We start from the raw sequence: 25331 nt of genomic DNA on the forward strand, positions 1-25331 counted from the left end.
GCTGGCTTTTTGTACAGTCCCCTGTAGACAGGCCATCCTTTGCCGAGTCATCCAGCATCTGCGTGTCCACTTTTTTGAGTTGTTTGCCAAGAATTCTGACTGTCGTTCTTTTGCCATCCTCCTCTCTTCCCCCACTAGTGGTGTCATGTTTGAGCAGGGCCAGCCTCATGCTTTTCCCCAATGTTTCCTTGTATCAAAGAGAGCCCACACCTATGAAAGAGCCATGCTGTGGGCCTCTGGGGACTCGGACTGCTGTTTGGATCTCTGGCTACCAGTGGAATAGAGCATCCTTCAGATGTCCCGGCAACTTGAGGAAATTCATTGAAATGAATGTATACGGTTCTAATGACTTCCCTCCTGCAGGCCCAGCAAACATTTCTTCCCAGTTGGTCTCTGGGAAAGGCTCACTTTCCATCCTCTAGGAAGACGCCTCACTCTTCTTCTGGGATGAAGGAAAGACAGATTCAGGGCCCAAGGATAAGCCTCTAGGGTATCCAGGTGCTAGCTGCAGCAATAAAGTTTGCAGGTGTTAGGGAATGGGCATAGACAACTAGCTAAAGGGACAGGAAGAGATGTGAGTGATGTGTTAACAGTGTCTACCACAGTCCGTCAGCCTTTCAGGAAAGCTATGAGGAATGAGCCATGAGGGCAGTGGTGGTTCAGTAGTAGAGTTCTCCCTTCCATGGGGAGACCTGGGTTACATTCTGGGCCAATGTTCTTCATGCACAGCCACCACCTGTCTGTCAGGAGAGAATTGTGTGTTGCTATGATGCTGAACAGATTTCAGTATAGCTTCCAGACAAAGATGGACTAGAAAGAAAGACCTAGGAATCTACTTCCGAAAATCAGCCAATGAGAACACTGGATCAAACAGTCTAATCTACAACCAATCCTGGGGATGGTACAGGACTGGGCAGAGCTTTTGTTCCATTATGCATGGTGGGGCCATTGTGAATCGGGGGCCAACTTGATGCCAGCTACCAAGGACACCGTAAGGAGAAAATTTCTGAAGGCGAGGGTTGTTGAGCACAAGAACAGATTAGTAATGAGGACAGGACTAAACTGGAGTGACAAGGAATCAACATGTGATTTTGCCCTGAGGCAGGCGACTGGACCAGTTGACCCCTTAGAACCCTCATATATCTATGCATCTCCCTAGGTAAGTTTAGAATACATTAGGAATTTGTGGGTTCTATGTGGAAGGTCAACCACGAGAGAAGCTGATCCAAGGGAACGTTGGCCAAGCCCACTTCCCAGTTGAGAACAACATGGCTTAAAAAAGAGCCTGTGCAGCTTCCTGGATGTCCCATTGCTCTTACCAAATAGCATTTTGGTGAGCTGAGTGTAAATGAATGAGAAACAGATGGATTTAATTTCCCTTGAAATTGGGGATGGGTGAGCCCAGCCACAGTTTGGAATTGCTGAATGTCTCAAGCTATTTTTTTCAAGCGCTTTTGGTTCAGAAAAGCTGAAATCATGGCTTTAAAAAGCATGTTTCCCTTCACTTGTATGAACCTTCATGTATTTTAAAGGAAATTCGATCTGCATATTTCCACTTCTTTACACTTCACTTATCAAAATGTTTAATAAAATTTCCTGGAAGTCTGAGAGAGATTTCATAACTATTTTCTTTTCTTTTTTTTGGAAAAAGAAACAATGTGGAAGTCTGGAAAATTTGTGCACCAGAAAATGTGGGTTCAGGTGAAACTTCACAGTTTTAGGGTCTCCTATGTCCCAGAATCACAGACATGTTGGGTACTCAGTCACAACGTGCTAAAGAAATATAATTTAAAAATCTCTTGAAAAGTGAGAGGAAAGGTGGGTAAATTCAATAAGAATAAGCTCTTGGGCAAGGCTGGAAACTACCATAGTGTTGAACAGTTCCAGGTTCTCTCTAATTATTAAGCAGCATACTCCTAGCAGCCATAACAGAGCATAGCAAGACTATAGCAACATGGCACCATCCCCCAGCATGATTCTCCACCACTCTCCACATATCTCTTCTCTTTATAAGACATGGGATAAAGGAATTGCTTACAGAATGCTAGGAGTATATGGATGACTAGAGGGAAAGAGAATGAGTTGATGGTGGAAGAAACATGCCTCAAGGGCTGGGGGAGCATCCACCACCATCTTTGTGTTAGACCACCGATTCCTTTGTGAGTCCTAAAGAGCTGTTTTCACTTAAAGCTCAGCTTTAGGTTCCAGGGGACCAAGTAAGACACAAAGGGGGAGGGGCTGTCATCCCACCTCTCATGGAACACAGTGTGCCTGTGTTGTGCTGGCGAACAGTACTTGTTGAGCACATAGCAGGCTGCCTTCCATTCATAGTGGCGTTGCCAGAAAGTGAAGCGATGAAGGCTGCCCAACAAGAGAGAAGAAGGAAGTGGCAGAATCCCTGTGTACCTATAAAATTTGTCTCAGGAACCTGGGAGACAACCTCTGGAGATGCCACACCCACAATCAAAAAAAAAAACCAAACCACATAATTTGTGGTAGGCTTGTCTACAGGGAGCTATATATCTTACAATAACAATTATGGATAAAAAACATAGAAAGAAGGGTGGCTGTGGTGGTACAGAGCATTTGACAATTAGCCCCTATACCCTGCACTGGTTTACTTCAATGTCCAACTAATGATGCAGACATTGGCTTACCAGGTTATGGTTGTCTTAGTCTGCAATTGCATCTGCCATTCTATTTATCCTAATTAGCCTGGATGGGAAAAGTATAGAGAAATATCACTGGGTCAGGAGACCTGAGTTCTAGACTCTGACACCAAACTGGCTGCAGGACTTTGATCTAGTCATTTAACTCATTCATGTTTTGATCTCCTACCCTCATATCTCTTGACATTCAGACATTTTAAGATTCCATGACTTTGATTTTCAGTGTGGCCTTCAAATATGTAGCTGTCATTTACCCCATAGTCATATATTAATGCATCCATATATTCACTAAAGAGGGAAAGAACACTCCAGAAAAGCTCTCTAGAAGAGCCTGGGACTAATACTACAAGCTAAACAAACTTCATTTGAAAGAAAACTAAACTATTTATTCTTTTCCTCCAAAATAATATTAACAACAGCAGCAATAGCTAAGATTTTCTGGGCTCTAAATATGTGTCTTAAAGTATCTAAGGATTTCACACATTCTTTTAGTCGTCTTCTGTTCATCCCTTTGGTTAGAGAGGAGTTCTACCTTAGGGTTCTGTGGCTAGTTGAACACACAACAGGTGACACTGGACAAATGAGATTGCCAGCAGTTTATTATTCACATACACTCACAGCCTTGGGGAGAAGGACACTTCATGCCATGCCAGGTCACACAGAGGTCACAGTTGGGAAGAGAGTGAACCAGCAGGGACTGTGAGAGCCAAGCTTTGTAGTAGCAAGAGGGTGACGTGCCCCCTAGTTCTTACAGAGGATACAATTGGTTTGTTTTAATAAATCCATCAGTTGGCAGGGAAATGACACCTTCTATTCAGGGGTAAGCAGGAATTGCACCTGGTCCCTTTGATAAGGAAGGCTGGAGGGTTGTTTAGCTAGGGGACCTTATCCTCAGGAGCTGAGTTAGGGAGAGGAACTTGCAGTTAGGCCATTAGACCTAATTTTATCAGATGTCAAGGTAGTACATGATATTGAGTCTTAATTTTAGGTCTTACACTACACATACACTGTTATGTATTGAATTGTGTCCCCCAAAAACGTGTGCCAACTTGGCTACGCCATGATTTCTTGTATTCTGTGATTGTCCACCATTTTGTTTTTATCCTATGCATTGTAAATCCTAACCTCTATGATGTTAATGAGGCAGGATTAGAGGCAGTTATGTTGATGAGGCAGGACTCAATCTACAGGAGTAGGTTGTATCTTGAGTCAATCTCTTGAGATATAAAAGAAAGAAGCAATCAGAGAGACAGAGGGACCTCCTACCACCAAGAATGAAGAACCAGGAGGGGAGCGCATCATTTGGATCCAGGGTCCCTGAGCTGAAAAGCTCCTTGACCAGGGTAAGATTGATGACAAGGACCTTCCCCCAGAGCCATCAGAGAAAGCCTTCCCCTGGAGATAGCACACTGAATTTGGACTTCTAGCCTCCTAGACTGAGAGAGAATAAATTTCCATTTGTAAAAGCCATCCATTTGTGGTATTTCTGTTACAGCAGCACTAGATAACTAAGACATGCACTGTGTTACTTCATCATCAAAACACATCTATGAAATACTATTGCACCATTTTACAGATGATGGAATTGAGGCTTAATAAGGCTAAGCAACTTGCCCAGTGTTGCCCAACTGGTAGGTGGCTGAGGTGTTACTCAACCCCAGTTTTGTTAATTCCAGAGTCTGACCCCGTAAGTCATCATTTCCAGGGAAAATTGCATATTCCTGTCCTAGAAATGGATTTCCTAGAAAAGAAGAGCAGGAAACTCCCCAACCCCAGTAGCCAGAAAGCTCACCTTTAAAAAGCAATCTCTTTCTCTCTTCACCTTTTAACCTTCTGAGTCCCCCACAACCTTGCCTAAGGCATGCAGGTTAATAATACAACCCCAGTAACCACCTGCAGCAGGGGCTCTGCCTCAGATGTCCAACCTTATACTTTAATCAATGGCCCCTGAAATGCCTACAAGCCCTGCTGCTCCAGACACACTTCTGACTATAATGCCTGGAGGAAGAGAAACCATCCAAGCACATCAATCAGCTCCCTGGTGCTTCAAAATCCCAAGGCCTGGTGCTTCAAAATCCCACTGCCCCAAATTAGTCATCCATTTGTGTATACACATGGAGCACGCCAAGGGGGCTTGGATTTATAGAGTGAATTCCTCTGTACTGAAGGAAGCCCTCCCTCTCATCTAGTAAAAAAAAATCTAGTAGAACCCCTCATTTCACAGTTAAATAAACTAAGGTTGGGTGGCATCCCAAGGTCACAAAGTCAGTTAGGGAGGAACCTGCTAGTGTCCCTTTCCTAGTCCCTTCCCAACTCCCTCCTCCCATGCATAGCTCCACAATAAATGTTGAAGATGGCAGATGGCATCTGGCAGTTAAGGTGGCCATGTGATTCACTTCCAGGGTCTGTGTCATGAAGGAAGTCTGCTGGGGGAGCTTGGGAGAGATTTATAGAAGGAAACAGGCATCACAGCCCTCTCAATGCCCTAGCCACTGCCCGCGCCCAGCTCCTGTCGTGGTCTGGGGAAGACACGATGTTTGAAACTTGAGAAGGTGTCTTTCAACCATGAGAGAATCAGAGATGCTGATGCAGTGAGGGGGCAGCCTGTGGTTGCTAAATCAACACCTGAGCCACCGTTCCCAAACTCCTTGCTCAGTAACAACGAATACAAACCATTTAAACTGCATGTTTTCTCTTACTTGCAACCAAACATCCTCCTATCAGCAGCAGTCACTGGAGTCTGACAGTGGGTTAATGCCCAGCAGTGACACTCACTAGCAATGTGACCTAGGGCATTTAATTTTCCTCTACCTCAGTTCCTCTTTCTGAAAAATGGACAAACTGTGCTTAGAGCCGTATAGCAATGCTGAAAAGTTTAAATAAGCAGGTATTTATAAGAGTGTAAAACATTTTCTGGCATACAATAAACTGTTAGCTAGTGTTCTTTCATTATTCTGCCACTCTACCTTCAAAAAAAGGACTCCCCAAGGCAGAACTCCTCAAAGATTTTGATGGTGAGGATGAATCTCATGGAGATCTTGTTTAAATGCAATTTCTATTCAGAAGGTCTGTGATGGGCCTGGTACTCTGCATTTCTGAATGCTCCCAGAAGATGCCTGGGCTGCTGGTGCACACAGGCTGCACTTTGGGGAGTGAGGCTGCAAGGCCCACCGTGTCTGTTCCCTTCTTGTTCAGCCTTCTAGCTGGTGGATCTGCTCTGGCATCATGCCCAGACCTTTTCACTAGACTCATTGACTGTCATCTCTGGAGTTGGAATGTCCTTCCATCCCAGGACCATCACCATCAAACCTCAATGCCCATACTGCACCATGACTCCAAATCTGCTTCTCCATATCTAGGGATTGTCATTGTCAAAGTCAATGTCAGCCTCAATGGACCATGGTTTAGCCAAGTCACAGGTAGCTGGACTTAAAATGGGACAGACATTTGGAGGCAATGTGAGTGTCTATGAGGCCATAAGCAGGGGTTCATGCATTCCAGGGTTCCTGGAGCCATGTGGGGGACTCCCAGCAGGACCTTGGTCTCCAGGACCATACAGGCTATATGAACGCCTGGGACCAGCATCCACCAGTCCATTTGCTCCATCACTATGTCACCTGCTCAAAGCCTGCCCAAACAAGTTCACCAGACTCACATACACAATGTGCCACTGTCAGCTATCTGTGCCAGGTACCTTACTCCCACCATTCCACCTGTGGAGAAGCCCAGGCCTGCCAAGAGGTCCACCCCCTTCAAATGCAGCCTGGACCCTCACACCACCTCTCATGCTCACAGTCCTGCCTCGGTCTGCCTGCCTACCCCTCCCCCACTGCTCCTGGCCCTGCCCTTTTACCCTCCACCCTGCTGCAGTTCACCTCTTTCCTTCCAGATTTCCCCTTCCGACCTCCCTCATTGCCTTCTATGAGCCTCTATTTTACTAACGCAACACAAAACCCACTGCCATCGAGTCGATTCTGACTCATAGCGACACTATAGGACAGAGTAGAACTGCCCAATACAGTTTCCAAGGAGCGCCTGGCGGATTCAAACTGCCAACCACTTGGGCAGCAGCCGTAGCACTTAACCACTACGCCACCAGGGTTTCCGCCTCTATTTTAGAGCATGCCAAATGCCGTTGCCACTCCCTGTTTAAAACATGTTTCTTCCCCCTAATAACTGAGCATCTCTGAGTCCCCTTCCCCATTCACCCTCCTTGATCCTACCCCACTCAAACCTGCCTCACCCAGGCACGTGGAACCCAAAAGGCTAAAGAACAGAGGGATTCACCCATACTGCATATTTTTCCTTACTTAAGTCTTCGCCTCCAACAACGCTCTGATCAAGGTAGCAAGATGGCTGAGTAAAAACTAAAATCTTGGAGTTATTGCTCACTTCCTTTTTTTTTTCCAATATGCACAAGACTCTGATAAGTGATTTACACGCACTTGTTCAGTTCTCAGAGCAATTGTTATGGCTGTTTTTATTCATATGATCCCACTTCACAGCTGTAGGAACAGAGGCTCGGGGTGGTATTATAGATATCATCCAAGATGGCACAGCCAGGAAGTGGTGGAACCAGGGTCCCAGCCTGTTTTTACTTCTAGAAAAGATGTTCTGAAAAATATCAGCTTACCCTTCATTCTTGGCTGGCTTCTCTTGGTTAAAAGTAGAGGCTCTTGGTTAAAAGAGAGTGGATGACTTAAATCTCTGAGCTCAGTCTACAGCTACCCCTGTGAATTTGCACAGCAAGATCCATGCATTCATGCCAGTTTTTTTGGTTCTGTGATTTTAAACACACTTAGCAGCAGCACCCAGTAACATGATTTCCTATGCTTAGAGGTATCTACATATGCTAATGTTATGCAGTATATTCTCATAGGTTTGCATTTTCTGTGTGTAATTGAGGATGTATTTTAGGTGGTGCGTTTATCAGAGAACATGCGTTAGCTCAGGACTTGGCTAGGATAAAAAACAAGGCAGGGTTATTGGCAAGAACCAAATGTCGGGGGGCCAACTCCAGGGTCCATATTGTGCTGAGGGCCACTGGGCAGATGCCAGAGTGGACAGGGTGGCCAGAGGCCAGCCCAGGCTCCAGCTCAGCCTCAAGTGGAAAGTCTGCACCAGGGGTCTTCTTAGTCTGGTCTACCATATAACACACAATGTTCTGGAGACCAAAGTCTTGCTAGGAGGCCTCTAGGTGGCTCCTGAAGTACCTGCTACAATCAAGTAGATTCTGACTCATGGCAGCCCCATGTGTGTCAGGATAGAACTGTGCTCTGCAGGGTTTTCAGCGGCAGATTTTTCAGAAGTAGGTCATCAGACTTTCCTTTCAAGGTGCCTCTGGGTGGACTCAAACTTACAACCTCTTGGTTAGTAGCCAAGCACAGTAGCCGTTTGCACCATCCAGGGACTTCCAGGGGGCTCCAGGAGTCTAGAAACGCATGAACCCCTGTACCCTACTCCGAACTAAATCCCATATAGCCTCAAATACCTGTCTAATTGGAGTTCAGTTCCCTGTGACCTGACTAAGCCATAGGCCATCCAAAGGAGGCAATGTTTTGCAAGGCTCTTGGTGCTAAGTAGGGCAATGTTCCTCAGAAATTTCTGCTGAAGTACCAACAGTTGCAGGGGAATGAACATAAACCCTGAGGTCTGGGGGATAGCCTAAAAGAGCTAACATGAATGGCTTTGAAGTCTTGTCTTTGTCTTAATAATTCATGAGAATTTTGCATTCCACTCTGAACTATCACCATGCCTAGTTTATATTAAATAGAAAAAATAAACTTTAAGAAAATGGACACCCTTGGAAGCTGTGCCACCGGTCCTCTGTGGCTTCCTGCAGCCTCTGGTGCTGGGCTATGCCCTAGGGTGTACATGCCCCAGGTGGAGAAGCACACTGGTAAGGCTTACCCCACTGAGGAGTCCCTGGGTGGTGCAGATGGTTGAGTGCTAGACTACTGGCTGAAAGGTTGGAAGTTCAAATCACCCAGAGGAACCCTAGGAGATAGGCCTGATGATCTGTTTCCAAAAGATCACAGCCTTGAAAACCCTACACTGAAGTTCTACTGTGCAACGTGGGGTCGCCATGATAGGAAAACTGCAGGCACCCAGGGGCTTGAACTTAAGTTACGTGCATATAAAGTAAAACCCAACTCAAAAAACCCATTGCTGTTGAGAGGATTCCAACTCATAGCAACCCTACGGTACAGAGTAGAACTGCCTGAAAGAGTTTCCAAGGAGCGGCCGGTGGAGTCAAACTGCTGACTTTTTGGTTAGCTGCCTAACTCTTTACCACTGTGCCACCAGGGCTCCCAGACTTACTAGAAGGCGGGATTTTCAGAGGAGTCCCTGGGTGGGGTAAACTGTTAAGGCACTCAACTGCAAACTGAAAGGTCGGTGGTTCAAATCCACCCAGAGACTCCTCGGGAGAAAGTCCTGGCAATCTGCTTCCAAAAACTCAGTCATTAAAAACCCTCTGGAGTACATTTCTCTCCTGACACACATGGGGTCGCCTTCCAAGGCAACTGGTACTGATACTTGCACATACGTCTAATAAGCTGTTGTGGACTGAATTTTGTGGAACTCATACGTGGAAGTCCTAACCCCTGGACCTGTGGAGGTGACTTTGTTTGGAAATAAGGTTTTTCTTTTGTTAACAATGTCATACCAGAGGTGGGTGGGTCCTAATCCCCTCTGAAAAGTGTTTTATAAAAGGGGAGAAAAGACACCGTGAGAGAGAGAGAGAGACACTTACAAACGGAAAACACCACGTGAGGATCCATCTGCAAGCCAAAGAAAGCCAAAATGCTCAGGGCTACCAGAAGACGAGAGACAAGGAAAGGTCTTTTCTGAGAGTCAACAGAGAGCGAAGTGCTGTGGGCACCATAAATTCAGACTCCTCACCTCCAAAACTAGTGCCATGTGACTCTCTAAACACTGATGTAACCTAGGGGGATCATTTGTAGAAAAAAAAAAAAAAAAGGCAAATTCTCAGGTCCGTGTGTCCTTTGGAGATTTACAGGAACCCTGAAGCCATCCCTGGGTACCAAAGAATAAAGGGATCCCCAATGAGATCCTTTTAATGTTTTGAATCGACATTTAATAACTGAGAAAGTTCACATTAAAGTCTGAGGATGGAAGATCAGACAGCTTTGGGTCTGCATCACCTCGTGGCTCCGTGGAGGTAAGGATCAGAGGCTGCTCCCCCTCCCTCCCCGGCCCCATCAGGCCACCTTCCTCCTTCTCAGAACCTGCCTGACCCTGTGGCACCAGCACTTGGGGCCACCAGGGAATCGCCATGGGCAACAGCCCTTGACAGCAGCAAAGGACCACCTGGAGTTCATGCTAAGGTCCCTGGGGGGCGTAAACAGTTTGCACTTGACGACTAATCTAAAGGTTAGTGGTTCAAACCCACCCAGCAGTCTCGTGGAAGAAAAGCCTGGCTATCTGCTTCTGTGGAAACCCTGGTGGTGTAGTGGTTAAGAGCTATGGCTGCTAAACAAAAGGTCAGCAGTTTGAATTCCCCAGGCACCCCTTGGAAACCCTATGGGGCAATTCTACTCTGTCCTATAGGGTCACTATGAATTGGAATCGACTGAACAGCAGTGAGTTAGTTATCTGCTTCTGTAAAGATTACAGCCAAGAAAAAGCCTGTGGAGCAGTTCCACTCTATAACACATGGGGCGCTGGGACTAGGAGAGACTGTGACTTAACGGCAAAGCGTTTGGTGTTTTGGTTTGGAGTCCAGTGTTAAAATGAAAATCGTATTAAGCCAATAATAGAAATTTATTGAAGTTTATTTAATATATGATTTGCAAATCGAGGTAACATTTCAACTAACCACCCTTTGCCATTGAGCAGATTCCGACTCATAGCGACCCTATAGGACAGAGTAGAACTGCCCCATAGAGTTTCCAAGGAGCGCCTTGTGGATTCAAACTGCCGACCTTTTGGTTAGCAGCCAATCTCTTAACTGCTAAAAAACCAAAACCAAACCCACTGCCGTTGAGTCGATTCCGACTCATAGTGACCCTAGAGGACAGAGCAGAACTACTATGCCGCCTCAAAAATGTTCCAAAGATGAGAAAACCTCCACCTCCAAAGACTTTTATGCCCCACCCTATCTACGTTGTCATGGAAACAGGGCCAGAACAGTGTTTTTATAATAATAATTTACCCTAAAACACAGCTTCCAGTCAGATCCCGTGGATTCTACCTCTCTAAACTAACTTCACATAGATAATTCTTCAAGAGCCCAATGCCTAAGGCAAAATGTTTCCACTGAGCTACTCACAAGGCTACTGTTTGACTTTAAGGGCCACTTCAGGAAATCAGTTTCTTCAAAGCTCAAGGTTCAAAAGGACACATAAGGGCAAATGGCCTGGGTGGGTCACCCCAACTCCATGGACCCCAGAAATCTGTATTCCAGGAGAATTAAAGTGGTTTTTCTCCAAGCTGTTCCTAATCTACCTCTGTCCCCTAGCCCCTGCTCCCACCCTACTCCGTGGCTGCAGAGAGGAAGGTCTAACAAAGCATTAGAAAAATCCACAAATTCAGAGAGATATTGGGGGCCCCAGGTGCAGCGGAGTGCAACACCCATGGAGGAGAGGGCTGTCCTCACTTCCTTTGGGAGTGAGACCATGAACGTGAATGAAGGTCAGAGCCTGCTGTGGTCACAGGAGACACAGCCCCTGCATGGGCATCAGCATCCTGCGCCAGGCTGGTGTTGGCTCCTTGGCAGTGATTAATAGATGTCACAGGCAGTGGCCATTCCTGAACAGGGGCCAAGGGTGTGGTGGCTTTTCCAGTCCCCAGCAGCATCTCCTGAAGGGAGAAGAAGGTTGACAAGACCACATGGCAACCTGAGGATGATAATGGAAAGCATTGTGAATGAGCATGGGAGCTCAACCCGAAAACCCTTGGAGGGTCTGTAAGAACGGATAAGGGCTCAGGCAGGGAGGAAAAAGCTGTGACCCTGCCTCAGTTTCCTAGTAGTGCTGCGACAGAAATACCAAAAGAACAGAAATTTATTTTCTAACAGTTCAGGAGGCTAGAATCCCAGCTTTGGCTCCGGGGGAGGTCCTTCCGGGTCTATTTCAGCTTCTAGTAGCTGCCAGCAATCCTTGGCGTCCCTGGGTGTATCCGTCTCCATTCTCTGTCTTCCCCTTCCTCCTTTGTGTGTCTCTGTCTATTCTGCTCTTTTTTATATCTCAGAAACGATTAGGTTTAAGACTCACTCTCCACTGGTATGGCTTTATTAACATAACAAAAGAAAACCTTCTATTTCAAGACAGGATCATATTCACTAGTATAGGAGTCAGGACCACAACACATTTTTGGGGGGGAGCACAATTCAATTCATAACAGACCCCATTTGTACACCCAGATTGATGAGGCCTGTGGTAGGTGCTCAGTTTCCAGACCTATGCGCTCATGAGGTGGAAGGAAATCCCAGCTACTCCTGGGAGCCCGGGTCTACTGGCGGACACATCGCCCATCTGTACTAGTTTCCTAGGGCTGCTATAAAGCACAACAAACTGCATGATGCTAGTAGTCCAAAATTAGGTGTTGGCAAGGCTGTGCTCTCTCTAGGGCTCTAGGGAAGAAATTCTTCCTTGTGCCTTTCTAGCTTCTGGTGGTTTCTAGCAATTCTTGGTGCCCCCTGGCTATAAATGCATCCCTCCAACCTCTGTCTCTGTCTTCATATAGCTGTCCCCCACTCCCCAGTGTCCGTGTCTCTTCTCTTTTATAAGGGCATCACTCAGACAAGATTAGGACCCACTCTACTCCAGCATGATTTCATGTTGACTTAAATTAAACATCTTCAAAGACCCTTTTCCAAACAAGGTCACATTCACAGGTACCAGGCATTAGGACTTCAATATATCTTTTGGGGGGACACAACCCAACCCACAACACCATCTGACCTCAGAATCTGGTTATGCTCCAAACCAGTGTGTTCACTTCTCATGCTTCTCCAACCAACAGGTGGGATGAGCAATACAACATCCATCCAACACTCCTATGTGAAGCTTCTGTGCTGGAGTCTCAGCCTCCTTAGAACTGTTGAATGAGAGAAGGAAAGACATTCTCCAATCACTGGGAAAGTTTTGAAAATCTAGGTGTCAGGATGCAAGAGATGTCTTCTTTCCTTGCTACCTTCCTTTCACTTTTCCTTATTTAAAGAGATAGTAAGCTCTGTGCTTACTGCCTCCCGGTGGGATGTGGTAGAAATCAAGGCAGAGGTCACCTGCCCTTTGTCTTCTGGAAGCTTAAGCTCGTAGGGTGTTTTACTGGATTTACTGTGTGGGCTTGGGATATAAACAAACAAAAAATTAGAAGAGCAAGAATGTTCCCCATGTCAAGAAGACATTTCCTTTGTGGAGAGAAGAGGAGAGGACGGTTCAGCAAGCCCCCCCGCCCCCACTCCAGAGGAAACAGTTGCTTTGTCCTTTTAGGCACCTCAGAAAGGTACATGCACCCCAAACGGAGCACATAAGTAGTTGAGAATCTCAGACTCGAAATCCCCAATGACCAAAACAAAGGACTGTGACCTGTATGGACCAATGACCAAAGGGTCAAACACCACATCTATACCCACTCTTTTATGGGTCCTGTGTTTCCAGATTTTGGTTGTTATGACTAATGCTGCTATGAACATTGGTGTACAAGTTTCTGTGTACACGTATGTTTTTATTTCTTTTGGGCATATACCTAGGAGTGGAATTGCTGGGTCACATGGTAATTCTATGTTGAACTTTTTGAGGAACTGCAAAATTGTTTTCCACAGCGGTGGCACTTTTATGACCTACATAAGTCCCTGAAACCTTGACACAGTCAAAGGGACAGAACAGGAACTTAAAGGAAATACTAAGGTTGATGGTGGAATAGGGTCTTGAAAGAAAATGTAAGTAGGTGAAAAATAAATATATTTATATTTTATAGACACCTCAGTGTATGCAGTGGTCCATTCCTACAGACCCCTACAAACGCCAATCCCCAGCCAGGAAAGTACAGATTCTGGGAGGGACATGTTCATGTATTTTGAAAAAGAAAAATCTCCAGGTGATTCTGAGCCCCTCCCATGGAGGCCCACTGCTTTGCCAAGTGGGCACAAAGCAAACCCCAAGGTTCCTGCTGTTTAGTAAGATTAATAGTAAGTAAGTTCTTTCTGGGCATGAAGCATTGTGCAGGGCACCTATAGGAAGACAAAGGTATGTGGCCTGCGCTTACCTGTTGTAAATATTAATGTACTTGACCAAAGCAAGGACAGCCCAAAGGAATTCTCAAGCTTGATTCTCCCTAACCATTGGCAGTCCGTACACTCATCACAGTCACCCAGGCTAAACCTTCCTCCTCAGGGCTGCTAAAAAGTGATACTATTGATTGGTTTATTTTTTCAAAGGTAGGAAAAGTGACCCTGGTAGCTATAAGGGCAAGCAGTCCCTCTTATTCCAATCTGAGCTTGTTAAGGATGTTTACCTGGTGCAGGTGTTTGTGCCCTCACCCTCACCCCTTACCTCACCTGCCACATAAAAGACTCCCATCAGGAGAGACCTAACTTTTCTTTTTCCACTAGTTGGAAATCCAGAAATAGTCTGGATCCAGACTATTAGAAAATAGATGTTTATTTATTTATTTGGAGGTGGAGGGAGCAATAAGTGAGTCTTTATTTTCCTCTATACCTTTTCCTAAACTCCTCTACTAACTGAGTCATTTCATCTTCCCCAGGCAGGAAGGAGTACAGGGACAGGGGGTTAAGAGTCTTCACAGTAGGAAAAACCAAATAAAAGCTTCTAATATTTTCCCCCAACCCTGGGCCTGGACAAATTAGTAAATTAAAAAGACAAAAACAAAAGCATATGCCTGGGGAAATGGTAGAGCTTAGTGCCACCATTAAAATTCCTTAAAATAAAGAGTGATGTCACCCTTTATATCCTCATTGAATTCATCAGTCTGATCCTTACAAAAAAAAAGGAGCCATGAGATCAAAGACAATTCTGGTGAGGGCTCAGAAGAAAGTAGGAAGAGCTGTAACACCGGAGATGGCACAGACAGCAAGAAGCAGCAGCAGAGAAATGGCAGCTGCAGAACCAGGAGATCAGCATCAGCAAGAGGTGGGTTGGGAGCCAATCCAGGAAGTGAGAGAGCTGAGTACATTCACACAGGAGGCTTCCTGGCAGAGTGAGGTGCCTCTGGGCACCTACCAGCAGAGCTAGGTTTGCAGACCCATGGAGTGAGAAAGCTGAGTGCCTTCAGGCTGAGAAGCCAAGGAACCAGGAAGCAGAAGCTGCAGAGACAAGGAACACCAGAAGCACAGCTGTCTCAGTCTCAGAGGGTGGTGTCATGACCTCTGGGGTCTAAAATGTGGAACTACCATCTCCTAGGTTTCAAAGAGTCAGATCTTTACCAACTCAGTTCTGGAGTGTGGGGCTGCCTTTCACAAGTGCCAGTGGCATGGGGCCAGATCTGATGCCCACAGCTGAGGGGGTGGAGTGCCATGCCCAAGGGGCAGATGAATGGGGCCTTTCAGGGCCTAGGGAGTAGGGACACCACTCAGATGGGCTAGGAGAATGGGGCCACCCAAAGCCGAGGAAGGCAGAGCTGAAGCCCAGGGCTGAGGGACCTCCACCCAGAATCCAGAAATCATGGCCAACACCCAGAGTCTGGAGGGCAGGGACACTGCCTAGGTGGTCTTAGAAAACCCTGGATTATTTTCAAGCCTTAACAGCTAATGTAAATTGTTCTCCTGGGCTTTTGACTTGCTTAGTACCTGTTATTCCTTTTTTCTCTCCAATTTCTCTTATTTGGAAATGCCTACCTTTCACCTATTCCACCACTGTACTTTGAAAACAGATAACTCGTATTCTAGATTTCACAGGTGAAGAGGAATTTTTCCCCAGGGTGGAATTGGGATTTGGAATTGATTTAAGACTTTTCAGATGATAGGAGGTGAAAATGTTTTATATGTGTCAAGGACACAAATTTTGGTAAGCCAAAGGGTAGAATGTTATAGATAGAATTGTGTCCCCCCAAAATGTATGTCAACTTGACTAGACCATGATTCCCGGTATTGTGGTCCTCCATTTTGTCATCTGATGTAATTTTCCTAACCTCTGTGTTGTAAATCCTAACTTCTGTGATGTTAATGAGGCAGGATTACAGAGAGTTATGTTAATGAACCAGGACACAATCTACAAAATTAGGTTAATCTCTTTTGAAATATAAAAGACAGAATTGAGCAGAGAGGAGAGGGACCTCTTACCACCAAGAAAGAAGAGCCAGGAGTGGAGTGCATCCTTTGGATCTGGGGTCCCTGCACTAAGAAACTCCTAGGTTAGGGGAAGATTGATGACAAGGACCTTCCCCCACAGCCGACAGAAAGAGAAAGCCTTCCCCTGGAGCCAGTGCCCTGAACTCAGACTTCTAGATTCCTAAACTGTGAGAGAATAAATTTCTATTTGTTAAAACTCTCCACTTATGGTATTTCTGTTATAGCAGCACTACACAACTAAGACAGCATGAAAAAAAAAAAAAAAAAGACAGCATGTTAGTGCTTGCCAAAAAGCATCCACCATGGAAGAGGTGCTGAGTCACAAGTAGACAGAACGACTTAGTCAGTTGATCATCAGCCACCTCAATTCTGGTACAGTGGGTCATGTCAGAGTAGCAATCGTGGCAGGGAAGGAGGCTATGCAACAGTAGGGTTCCCACTCGCCAAGGCTTATCTAGCTACTATTGCTGCTGAATGTCCAACCTGTCAGTAACAGAGGCTAACGGTGAAACCCTATATAGAGCATTCCTTGAGCTGACCAACCAGCCACTTTGTGGCAAGTGGACTACATTGGACCCATTCCCTCCTAGATGAGGCAGTAATTTATTTTGAAGGAATAGACATATATTCCAAGTATGGGTGGTTCTTTTCTGCTCACAAGCCTCGGTCAGCACCACTGTCGAAGGACTTACAGAATGTGGTCCAGCAACAGATAATTTCAAGCCAAGACAATGGAGTCCACTGGTCCTATCACATACAGTACCCACCCAGAAACCACTGAGTCAATAGACAGTGGAATGGTCTCCTAAAGACGCAACTGAGGCACTAGATCACAGATGATATGCTGTAAGGATGGGGTGCCATTATGCAGGATGTGGTACACCCTAAATAATGGTCATCATATGGGGCTGAATCCCCAATAGGTGTAATATACAGGTCTGGGAACCAGGGTTTGAAAGTAGAAGTGGCCTTGCTCACCATCATTCCTAGTGACTCATTTGGGGAATTTGTGCTTCTTGTTCCTGAAATTTTAAAATGTCTGTGTCTAGAGATCCTGGTTTCCACAGGGGGAAACATTTACACAGGGACACATCAAGAGTCTTATTAAAATTTAAGCTATAGTGACTGCCCAGTTACTTCAGGATCCTTGTGCCAAGAGACCAGCAGGCAAGGAGAGGGATAACAGTTTTGACTTCAGGGAGTGGTAACGCTGCTGCTACGCATGGACCTGGAAAAGAATACACTTGGCATTTGGGTGATATACTGCGGCACTTTTTGGTGCTCCCATGTTGTTAGGTGCCTTTGAGTTGGTTCCGACTCACAGCAACCCTATGTGCAACAGAACAAAACACTGCATGGTCCTGCATCATCCTCACAACCCTTGCTAAGCTTGAGCTCATTGTTGCAGCCACTGTGTCAGTCCATCTCCCATGCCCAGTTTATTAATGTGAAAATACAGCAGCTGGGGCCTAAGTAGGGCATGGTAGCTGTTACGAATGAAATCGTGTCCCCCAAAAACATGTGTTGTAAATTCTAATCCCTACTCCTGTGGATAGGAGCCATGGTGGTGCAGTGGCTAAAGCACTCAGCTGCTAACTTAAAGGTCATCAGTTTGAACCTACCCTTCACTCTGTGGGAGAAAGATGTGGATATCTGCTTCTATAAAGATTTACAGCCTTGGAAGCCCTCTACAGCAGTTCTACTCTGTCCTATAGGGTCACTATGAGTCAGAATTGACTCGATGGCAGAGGGTTTTTTTGGTATACCTGTGGATGTAATCCCATTTTGGAACAGAGTTTTATTTGTAATGTTAATGAGACCATATCAGTGTAGGATGTGTTTTAAGCCAATCACTTCTGAGGTATAAAAGAGATTAGGCACAGATGCAAGCAAGTACAGATGAGGGAAGATAGATGCCGCCACATGAAGACCGCCAAAGAACTGAGGAGCAGAAGCTGAAAAAAGATAAGGACCTTCCCCCAGAGTCCGTAGAGAGAAAATACCTTACTCTAGGGTCAGAATTTGACCTTCTAGCCTCCTAAACTGTGAGAGAATAAATTTCTGTTTGTTAAAGCCACCCACTTGTGGTATTTCTGTATAGCAGCACCAGGTAACTAAGCCAGTATCCAAGGCGTGGACTCCTCAGAGATAAGGATCATGTCACCAGGCAAGCTGCCTAAAACAGCAGGGATGCTAGCCAAGGGTTAGAGAATCTTGACTAGGTGATAGAGAAGTGGAATGATACACATCAATTATGACTACAAGACCAACTGTAGCAGTGTGAATGTTAGTCGTTCTAACAACACTTCTAATATAGTTTCCCAGGGGGAAAAAAAAAACACCAAACAGAATGCTGGAGAAATTTTTTCCAGATAGGGAAAACTTCATGAGATTCCTTTTAGAGTTGGTGTGTTTATTCAATAAAATATTTCAAACCTATTTTATCTTGTTACATAACATTTATTCTAACTGTAGTCAATCCTCAGGCTATTGTGTAGTTTTCTTAGTTGTCATCAAGAAATAAACTTTTTAAAACTTATGCTGAGAAAGCTTAAATATTAAATTACAAATGTGCATTCTTTTAAGGTGTAGATGAGCAAAGAAGTGTGAAGATCAATGAAAAACTAACACCCCTCATACCTGGCCATGTGTTCAAGCAACAAATAAGAGAAAAGAGTCAAGCAAATAGGAGTCTAGATAGCTAATGGCTGTCCCTTCACATCAAAGGAAACATGAGGGGTTCGGAAGAGGCGTCCCATACCCCATTCCCAACATGACACATTCTAGTTTTCCTGATGTCATGGATTGAACTGTGTCCCCAAAAAATGTGTGTCAACTTGGTTAGGCCACAATTCCAAGTGTTGTGTGGTTGTCCTTCATTTTGTCATTGTAATTTTATCTTAAAGAGGATTAAGGTGGGATTTTAATACCCTTACTGAGGTCACATTCCTGATCCAATACAAAGGGAGATTTCCTGGAGTGTGGCCTACACCACCTTTTATCTTACTAGAGATAAAAGGAAAGGGAAGCAAGCAGAGAGTGGGGAACCTCATACTACCACAAAAGAAGCACCAGGAGCAGAGCATGTCCTCTGGACCAGGGGTTCCTGCTCAGAGAAGCTCCTAGTCCAAGGGAAGATTGATGAGAAGGACCTTCTCTCAGAGCCAACAGAAGGAGAAAGGCTTCCCCTGGAGCTAATGCCCTGAATTTGGACTTGCAACCTACTAGACTGTGAGAGAATAAATTCTCTTTGTTAAAGTCATCCACTTGTAGTATTTCTGTTATAGCAGCACTAGATAACTAAGACAATTTCCAGTATTGTGTGCGTCCATTATTCTGTCATCTGATGCGATTTTCCTATGTGTTGCAAATCCTACCTCTGTGATGTTAATGAGGCAGGGTTAGAGGCAGTTATGTTAATGAGGCAGAACTAAATCTACAAGATTAAGTTGTGTTTTAAATCAATCTCTTCTGAAATATAGAAGAGAGAGGCAAGCAAAGAGATGGGAGGGATGGAGCTCATATCACCAAGAAACAAGAGCCAGGAGAATAGCAAGTCCTTTGGACCCAGGGACCCTGAAATGAGAAGCTCCTTGACCAGGGAAGATTGATGACAAGGACCTTCCCCCAGAGCCAACAGAGAGAGAAAGGCTTCCCCTGGAGCTGGCACCTTGAATTTGAACTTCTAGCCTCCTAGACTGTGAGAGAATAAATTTCTCTTTGTTAAAGACATCCACTTGTGGTATTTCTGTTATAGCAGCACTAGATGACTAAGACACCTGGATAGATCCAAATTTCCAATATTCTGATGTGTTGTCTTCAGATAACTTGTCCTTTTATGGAGGACATGAGACACACAGCCCTCTAACTGCATACCTCCTTGCCAAGGCTACCATACCTTTAAAGCACAGAGGCTGCAATGTTCTTAGCTTCCTAACCAGGTGCTCCTGGTTGGCTCTTTCCCCAGCAATTCCCAGCAGACCTGGTTCCTGGCAGTTACTCTTTTGCTTTCCTTTCAGGTCTGTTTTTGCCCAGAGTTGCAGATTCCCCACAAGTCTCCATTCTTTTTCCATCAGCTTCATAAAGGAGGATTTTCCCTGCCTACTCCCGTTGTCTTTGAGTCATATCCAGTGAGTGCCCTTGCCAATGGGCTACCAGCCCACTTTGCTCACTGACCAACAACACTGTTTGCCACTGAGGAAAAACGCCTCATGTGATCATGAAAACTTCAGCCAGAGGACACATGTGGGCAGGGAGTAGATCACAGGCCAAAGGCAACAAACCCCAAGCTAGGGCAGAGCCAGAGCAGTGAAGTCATCAACAGACACTGCAGTTCCAGACATAGCCCTGGTAGAACCCCAGGTGCCCCTAGAGTGACCCAGAGGTCCCATTCCCCTGATAGAACGAAACTGAGAATCTCAGCCTTGGGCAAGTCAAGAGGCTTGACTGGACACTTCTGAGGTTGGACTCTTCATCCTTTTGTCTTGACCCTTGAGGTTAAGCGTGAGAAGTCTCACTCTCAGTGTTCATATGTTCTCCACCAAAAGGTTTAAGCTTGGTAGGTTTCCAGAAAAATGCACATCTTTGTCTGTGGTAGCCATTTCTTCAATTAGCTACTGTCCATGGAGCAATACTTTAACTCGGTAAAATCAAGGATCTCCCTCTCTTATTTGTTGTCTTATTCTAATGTGTAGATCACTGTGGGCACAGAGTAAACAATAAAAAATATTGATGGAATAAATGATCAATCTGATTTGAAAGGGCATTTGCTAAGATTTCTACTCCTTTAAACACGGGAAACCATTGATTATTGGTCCTTTTGCTCTAACTTCTCAGTGCTTGAAATGATTTCTTTGCACAGTGCTGTGGGTTGAATAGTGTCCCTCAAAATTCATGTCTATCCCAGAACCTCAGAATATGACTTGATTTGGAAATAGAGTCTTTTCAAATGTAATCAAATTAGGATGAGGTCATACTGGATAAGAGTGGACCCTAAATTCAATGAGTGGCATCCTTACAAGAAGAGAGATTTGAAGACACAGAAGACACAGAGAAAAACTTCATGTGAAGACAGAGGCAGAAATCGGAGTTTTATTGCCACAAGTCAAAGATCACTAAGCATTGCTAGCAACCACCAGAAGTTAGGAAGAGACATGGAACAGATTCTTCTCTAGAACCTCAGAGAAAGCATAGGCCTACCGACACCTTGATTTTCAACTTCTTGTTGATTTTCAACTTTTTGTTGCTTCAAGCTACCGCCTCCCTCAAAAAAAACCCCAAAAAACTAAACCCACTGCTGTTGAGTCAATTCCGACTCACAGCGACCATATAGGAAAGAATAGAACTGCCCCATAGGGTTTCCAAGGAGCAGCTGGTAGATTTGAACTACCAACCTTTTGGTTAGCAGCCGAACTCTAACCACTGTGACCCTACAGGAAAGAGTAGAACTGCCCCATAGGGTTTCTAAGGAGAGGCTGGTAGAATTGAACTGCCAACCTTTTGGTTAGCAGCTGAACTCTTAACCACTGTGTCACCAGGGCTCCTTAAGCTACCCAGTTTGTGGTAATTTGTTATGGCAGCCACAGGAAACTAAGACACAGGCCTTCATCACCACTTGAACAAAATATGACCTAATCCTTCATCCCTCTGATCCCATGCAGTCATGCTCACCAACACTTCTAAATGAAAACCCTCCTCTAAAAAATCAAGTAGACCAGAAGGATCTGAAAAGCCCACAATCTGGTAGGTGAATCTATTTCTATAGTGATCATAAAAGGACAAAGTTTATACTAAATTTCTTGACCTGCTCCCTACTTGCTGATGGGACAGCTATAGAATATCTCAAGAGCAGACATTGTCAAATCTTCTACCCCGGAAGAAAACTTTATCTCCTTATTACCGGGGTTATGTTTCCAAAGATGTTACTCATTAACCATTTAACTGCCTCTTACCTGCTCCTATGAAATGTGTTGGATCTCCTCTATTACCTTACTTCCCCAGTTGATATCCAAGTGGGATCAGGAATATATGGAAAGGTTCATCCCAGGAGTTCCTGGCCAGGCAGGGAGGGACCATTCCCCCCCACAATCAACTTCTCTCTTTCTCACTTTCCCTACCTCAACCTCCCCATAAAATGGAAGCACAATTCAGGATTAAAAATCTCTTTGAAGCACCCAGGTTGCCGACTACAACACTTACTGGCCCCATTGTTACCAACAAATTTATAATCATGTTTTTAATTTAGGAGTTTTGGTCTTGCCATGTCTTGAGATACGCTGATTTCATAAATGCCCCAAAGCATTATAAAGACAAAAGGAAGGGACATCTTCTGAGAATGGTAGGGATTGAGTGTCGACTAAAGAATCAGCCCTTTTAATTTGACAGTCTCAATCACTTGGGCTGTAAAGCTGAACTTCTGTTCAGTCTTTCTCTCTTCAAAATAATCAAAGAGCCCCCTCCTCCACTTCAGTGAAGTCGAATGCAACAGCTTCACATGGTGAAATAGACTAGGGTTGAATTGGATGATAAATGCTCTTTCCCACCCATGAAAATGGCCCAGCAGTGAGTATAAGCTCTGGTGAGAATGCATCTTGCCACAGATGAGACCAGAACAGCTATTTCTGTTGACACTGCCATCACCCTCTCTCCCCAGAACACTTCCTCTGTTATCAAGTAGAGCAAAGCTAGGAAAAAGTAAGTCAAGTGTTTACTTGGTTGTTGAGTGTTGATAAAATGTTGGCCGTCAAGTGGTTCTGGACCAGGCACACACTATACAGCGCAGCCAACCCCAGGCTTAAGGGCAATCCAAAGAGCAAATGATACTTCTTAAACAATACCTAGTTCTGTGTTTTCAGCCCAGTCTTTTTTCACTTCACCCAGAAGCTTGACTCATGAGGGACTTTGTTTATGCTGAGTTTGTCACAGAGTCACTCTGGTTGTGTGGTATACAGTAGTGTGGGACCCACAGCAAGTGGCTAACTTTCAATGCCAAGAAAGATGAGGAGTCCACCAATAGGAAAGAAAAGGAAGAGACAAAAAAGTAGCAGCCCAAATCGAGGCAGTTGCCAAGTTGCTGAGCTGATGTGAGCTTGCTTCTACTTGTAGAAAATTAAAACCTATCTCAGGTCCGAGTGAGATAATCTTCAGACTGTCTGAAAGTCATAGACTGTGGCACGGATTTGTAGACATCCGTTCAGATTGCAACTAAGGATAAGAGAGAGTATAAGTTGGGTAACACAAGGGCCAATGTAAACTCACTCAATTGAAACTAGAATTCATCCAGAGAAGCAAAAATGGAATAATAACAATAGTAGTAGTTAAGTACTACTACTTATGATGATGATGATTATAAATTAAATTCACTTCTACTGGTGTCTGGACTTTCTGGCTACCTTGAGTTTCACTGAGCAATGTGGGAAAATCTAGACACCTTGCCCTTCTCACCCCAAAAGAAAATAAAATTATCCCAAATTTTCTGGGCTGAAAAATCTAGTTGGCCAATGAAATGTTTCTAGATATTTGCACAATATCAAGCAGAAGGGTGTTCTCCCTCTGACTTCCTTCCCCTCAAACACTAGAAGAGTGAAAAGATAGAGAGTTGCAAGACCTACGTTTTCTTCCCGGACCTGTCATGAGTTGGCACCATGACCTTGGGCATGGTCGGTACCGACCTCTCTACGTCCTCTGGGGTTTAGGGTGGGGTGGCGTGATATCTGCTGCGCCTGCCTTATAAGAAATCAAGGGCATGTGAAAGTCCTTTGAGAAGAACAAAGTGCCAAACAGAGGCAAGGTCCATAAGACATGGGAACTGTCACTGTGGGGAACCGTGCAAAGACATCCATGATATAAGCATTAAGTTTTGTAGAACCTTTTCTTACAGGAATAGAACCAGGGGGTTGGAAATTAAAACACTAATGGAAAAAGGACAGATAGGGTCTCCTATGGATTGAATTGTGTCCCCCAATAATATGTGTTTAAATCTTAACCACCATACCTGTAAATATGACCCAGTTTGGAAATAGGGAATTTCTTTTGTTATATTAATGAGGCCATACTGGAGAAGGGTGAGTCCTAAACCTAATCACTTCTGAGTTATAAAAAGAGCAGATTAGATACATACACACACACAGGAAGAGGAAGACAAGGGATGGAGACAGACGTATCTACAAGCCCATGAACACCAAGGGTTGCTGGTAGCTGCTGGAAACTGAAATAGACCAGGAAGGATCTCCCCCTAGAGCCACACTCTGTATTCAAACTTCTGACCTCCTGAATGATGAGAATATAAATTTCTGTCCTTTAAAGTCACCCTTTTGTGGTATTTCTGTTATGGCTCTAGGAAACTAAGACAAGATCCTTTTACTTTTTATTACTTAGGCCCCATAATCACCCTAGTGTCAGGCATTGCAGGTGAATAATCCCACACACCCAGACACCAAAGCCATCCTTGAACTATTAGGTCACATAACACCAGAGTCTCATTCAGGAAAACTCTCTTCAGACTGATCAATGACGGAAAAAGCAGGGGAAGAGGTGGGAGAAAGGGCATAATCAGATATTAGGCAGAGAAAGAAGGAATCCAGGACTAGTGTGGTGGACACAACAATGCACTGCCCATATTGTCCTTCAGTGAAGGACTTAATGCCCCAGCTGCCACCAGTGCTATGGTCTCAGCTGCAGAGAGATACCTGAGTAATGTAGACCACAGTCAATGATTGACTGAAGAGGGAGTATGAAGGCCCAGCAATTTTGATGATGTTGGCCTAACACAAGACAATTCTGGCAGACTAGTTTAGCTCCAGAGTTCCCCATGGGATCAGTGAGGCTTCCTCCCTTTCTTCCCAGCTCAACTTCTTCCTCTGCCCACTCTTGCTTTCTTCCTCTTTTTTCCACTATCACGGATCTCAAGGCATTCTTTAATAAACATCCTACACTCTAAACTCTGTCTCAGGGTCTGTCCCCTAGGGAACCCAACTTGCAACAACTAGGTAATGGGGCAGATGGACATTCTCAAAGGTGGAGTGGGAGAGTGGGAGGGGCAAGAACAGACCCGTCTTTTTTTGCACTGTCATCACTTTTCCTTGCTGGATTTCTGCTGTTGCCAGACACTGGAGCACAGTGGAAAGGCCCTAGGAGTTAGGTTCCTGGGCCTTTATAGTCTGTCACTTGGGTAAGTCAGCCTCTCAGAGCCTTTGTTTATTCATTTGAACAAGGGGAGAATAATCATCCTACATGCCAGCTGAGTCAGTGTGAGTATCAATTAAGAAAAGAGATGTGAATATGCTAGTGACTATTTCTCTCCTCTCCAGCCAAAGTGTCCTGGCATGGACTTGTAATGTGAAACTTCCTTCCAAAAATAGAGGGCACAAAGAGACTGAAGAAAGAGGCAG

The sequence above is a fragment of the Elephas maximus genome, chromosome 2 (genome assembly GCF_024166365.1).
Source record: "Elephas maximus indicus isolate mEleMax1 chromosome 2, mEleMax1 primary haplotype, whole genome shotgun sequence".
In the NCBI taxonomy this organism is placed as follows: Eukaryota; Metazoa; Chordata; class Mammalia; order Proboscidea; family Elephantidae; genus Elephas; species Elephas maximus.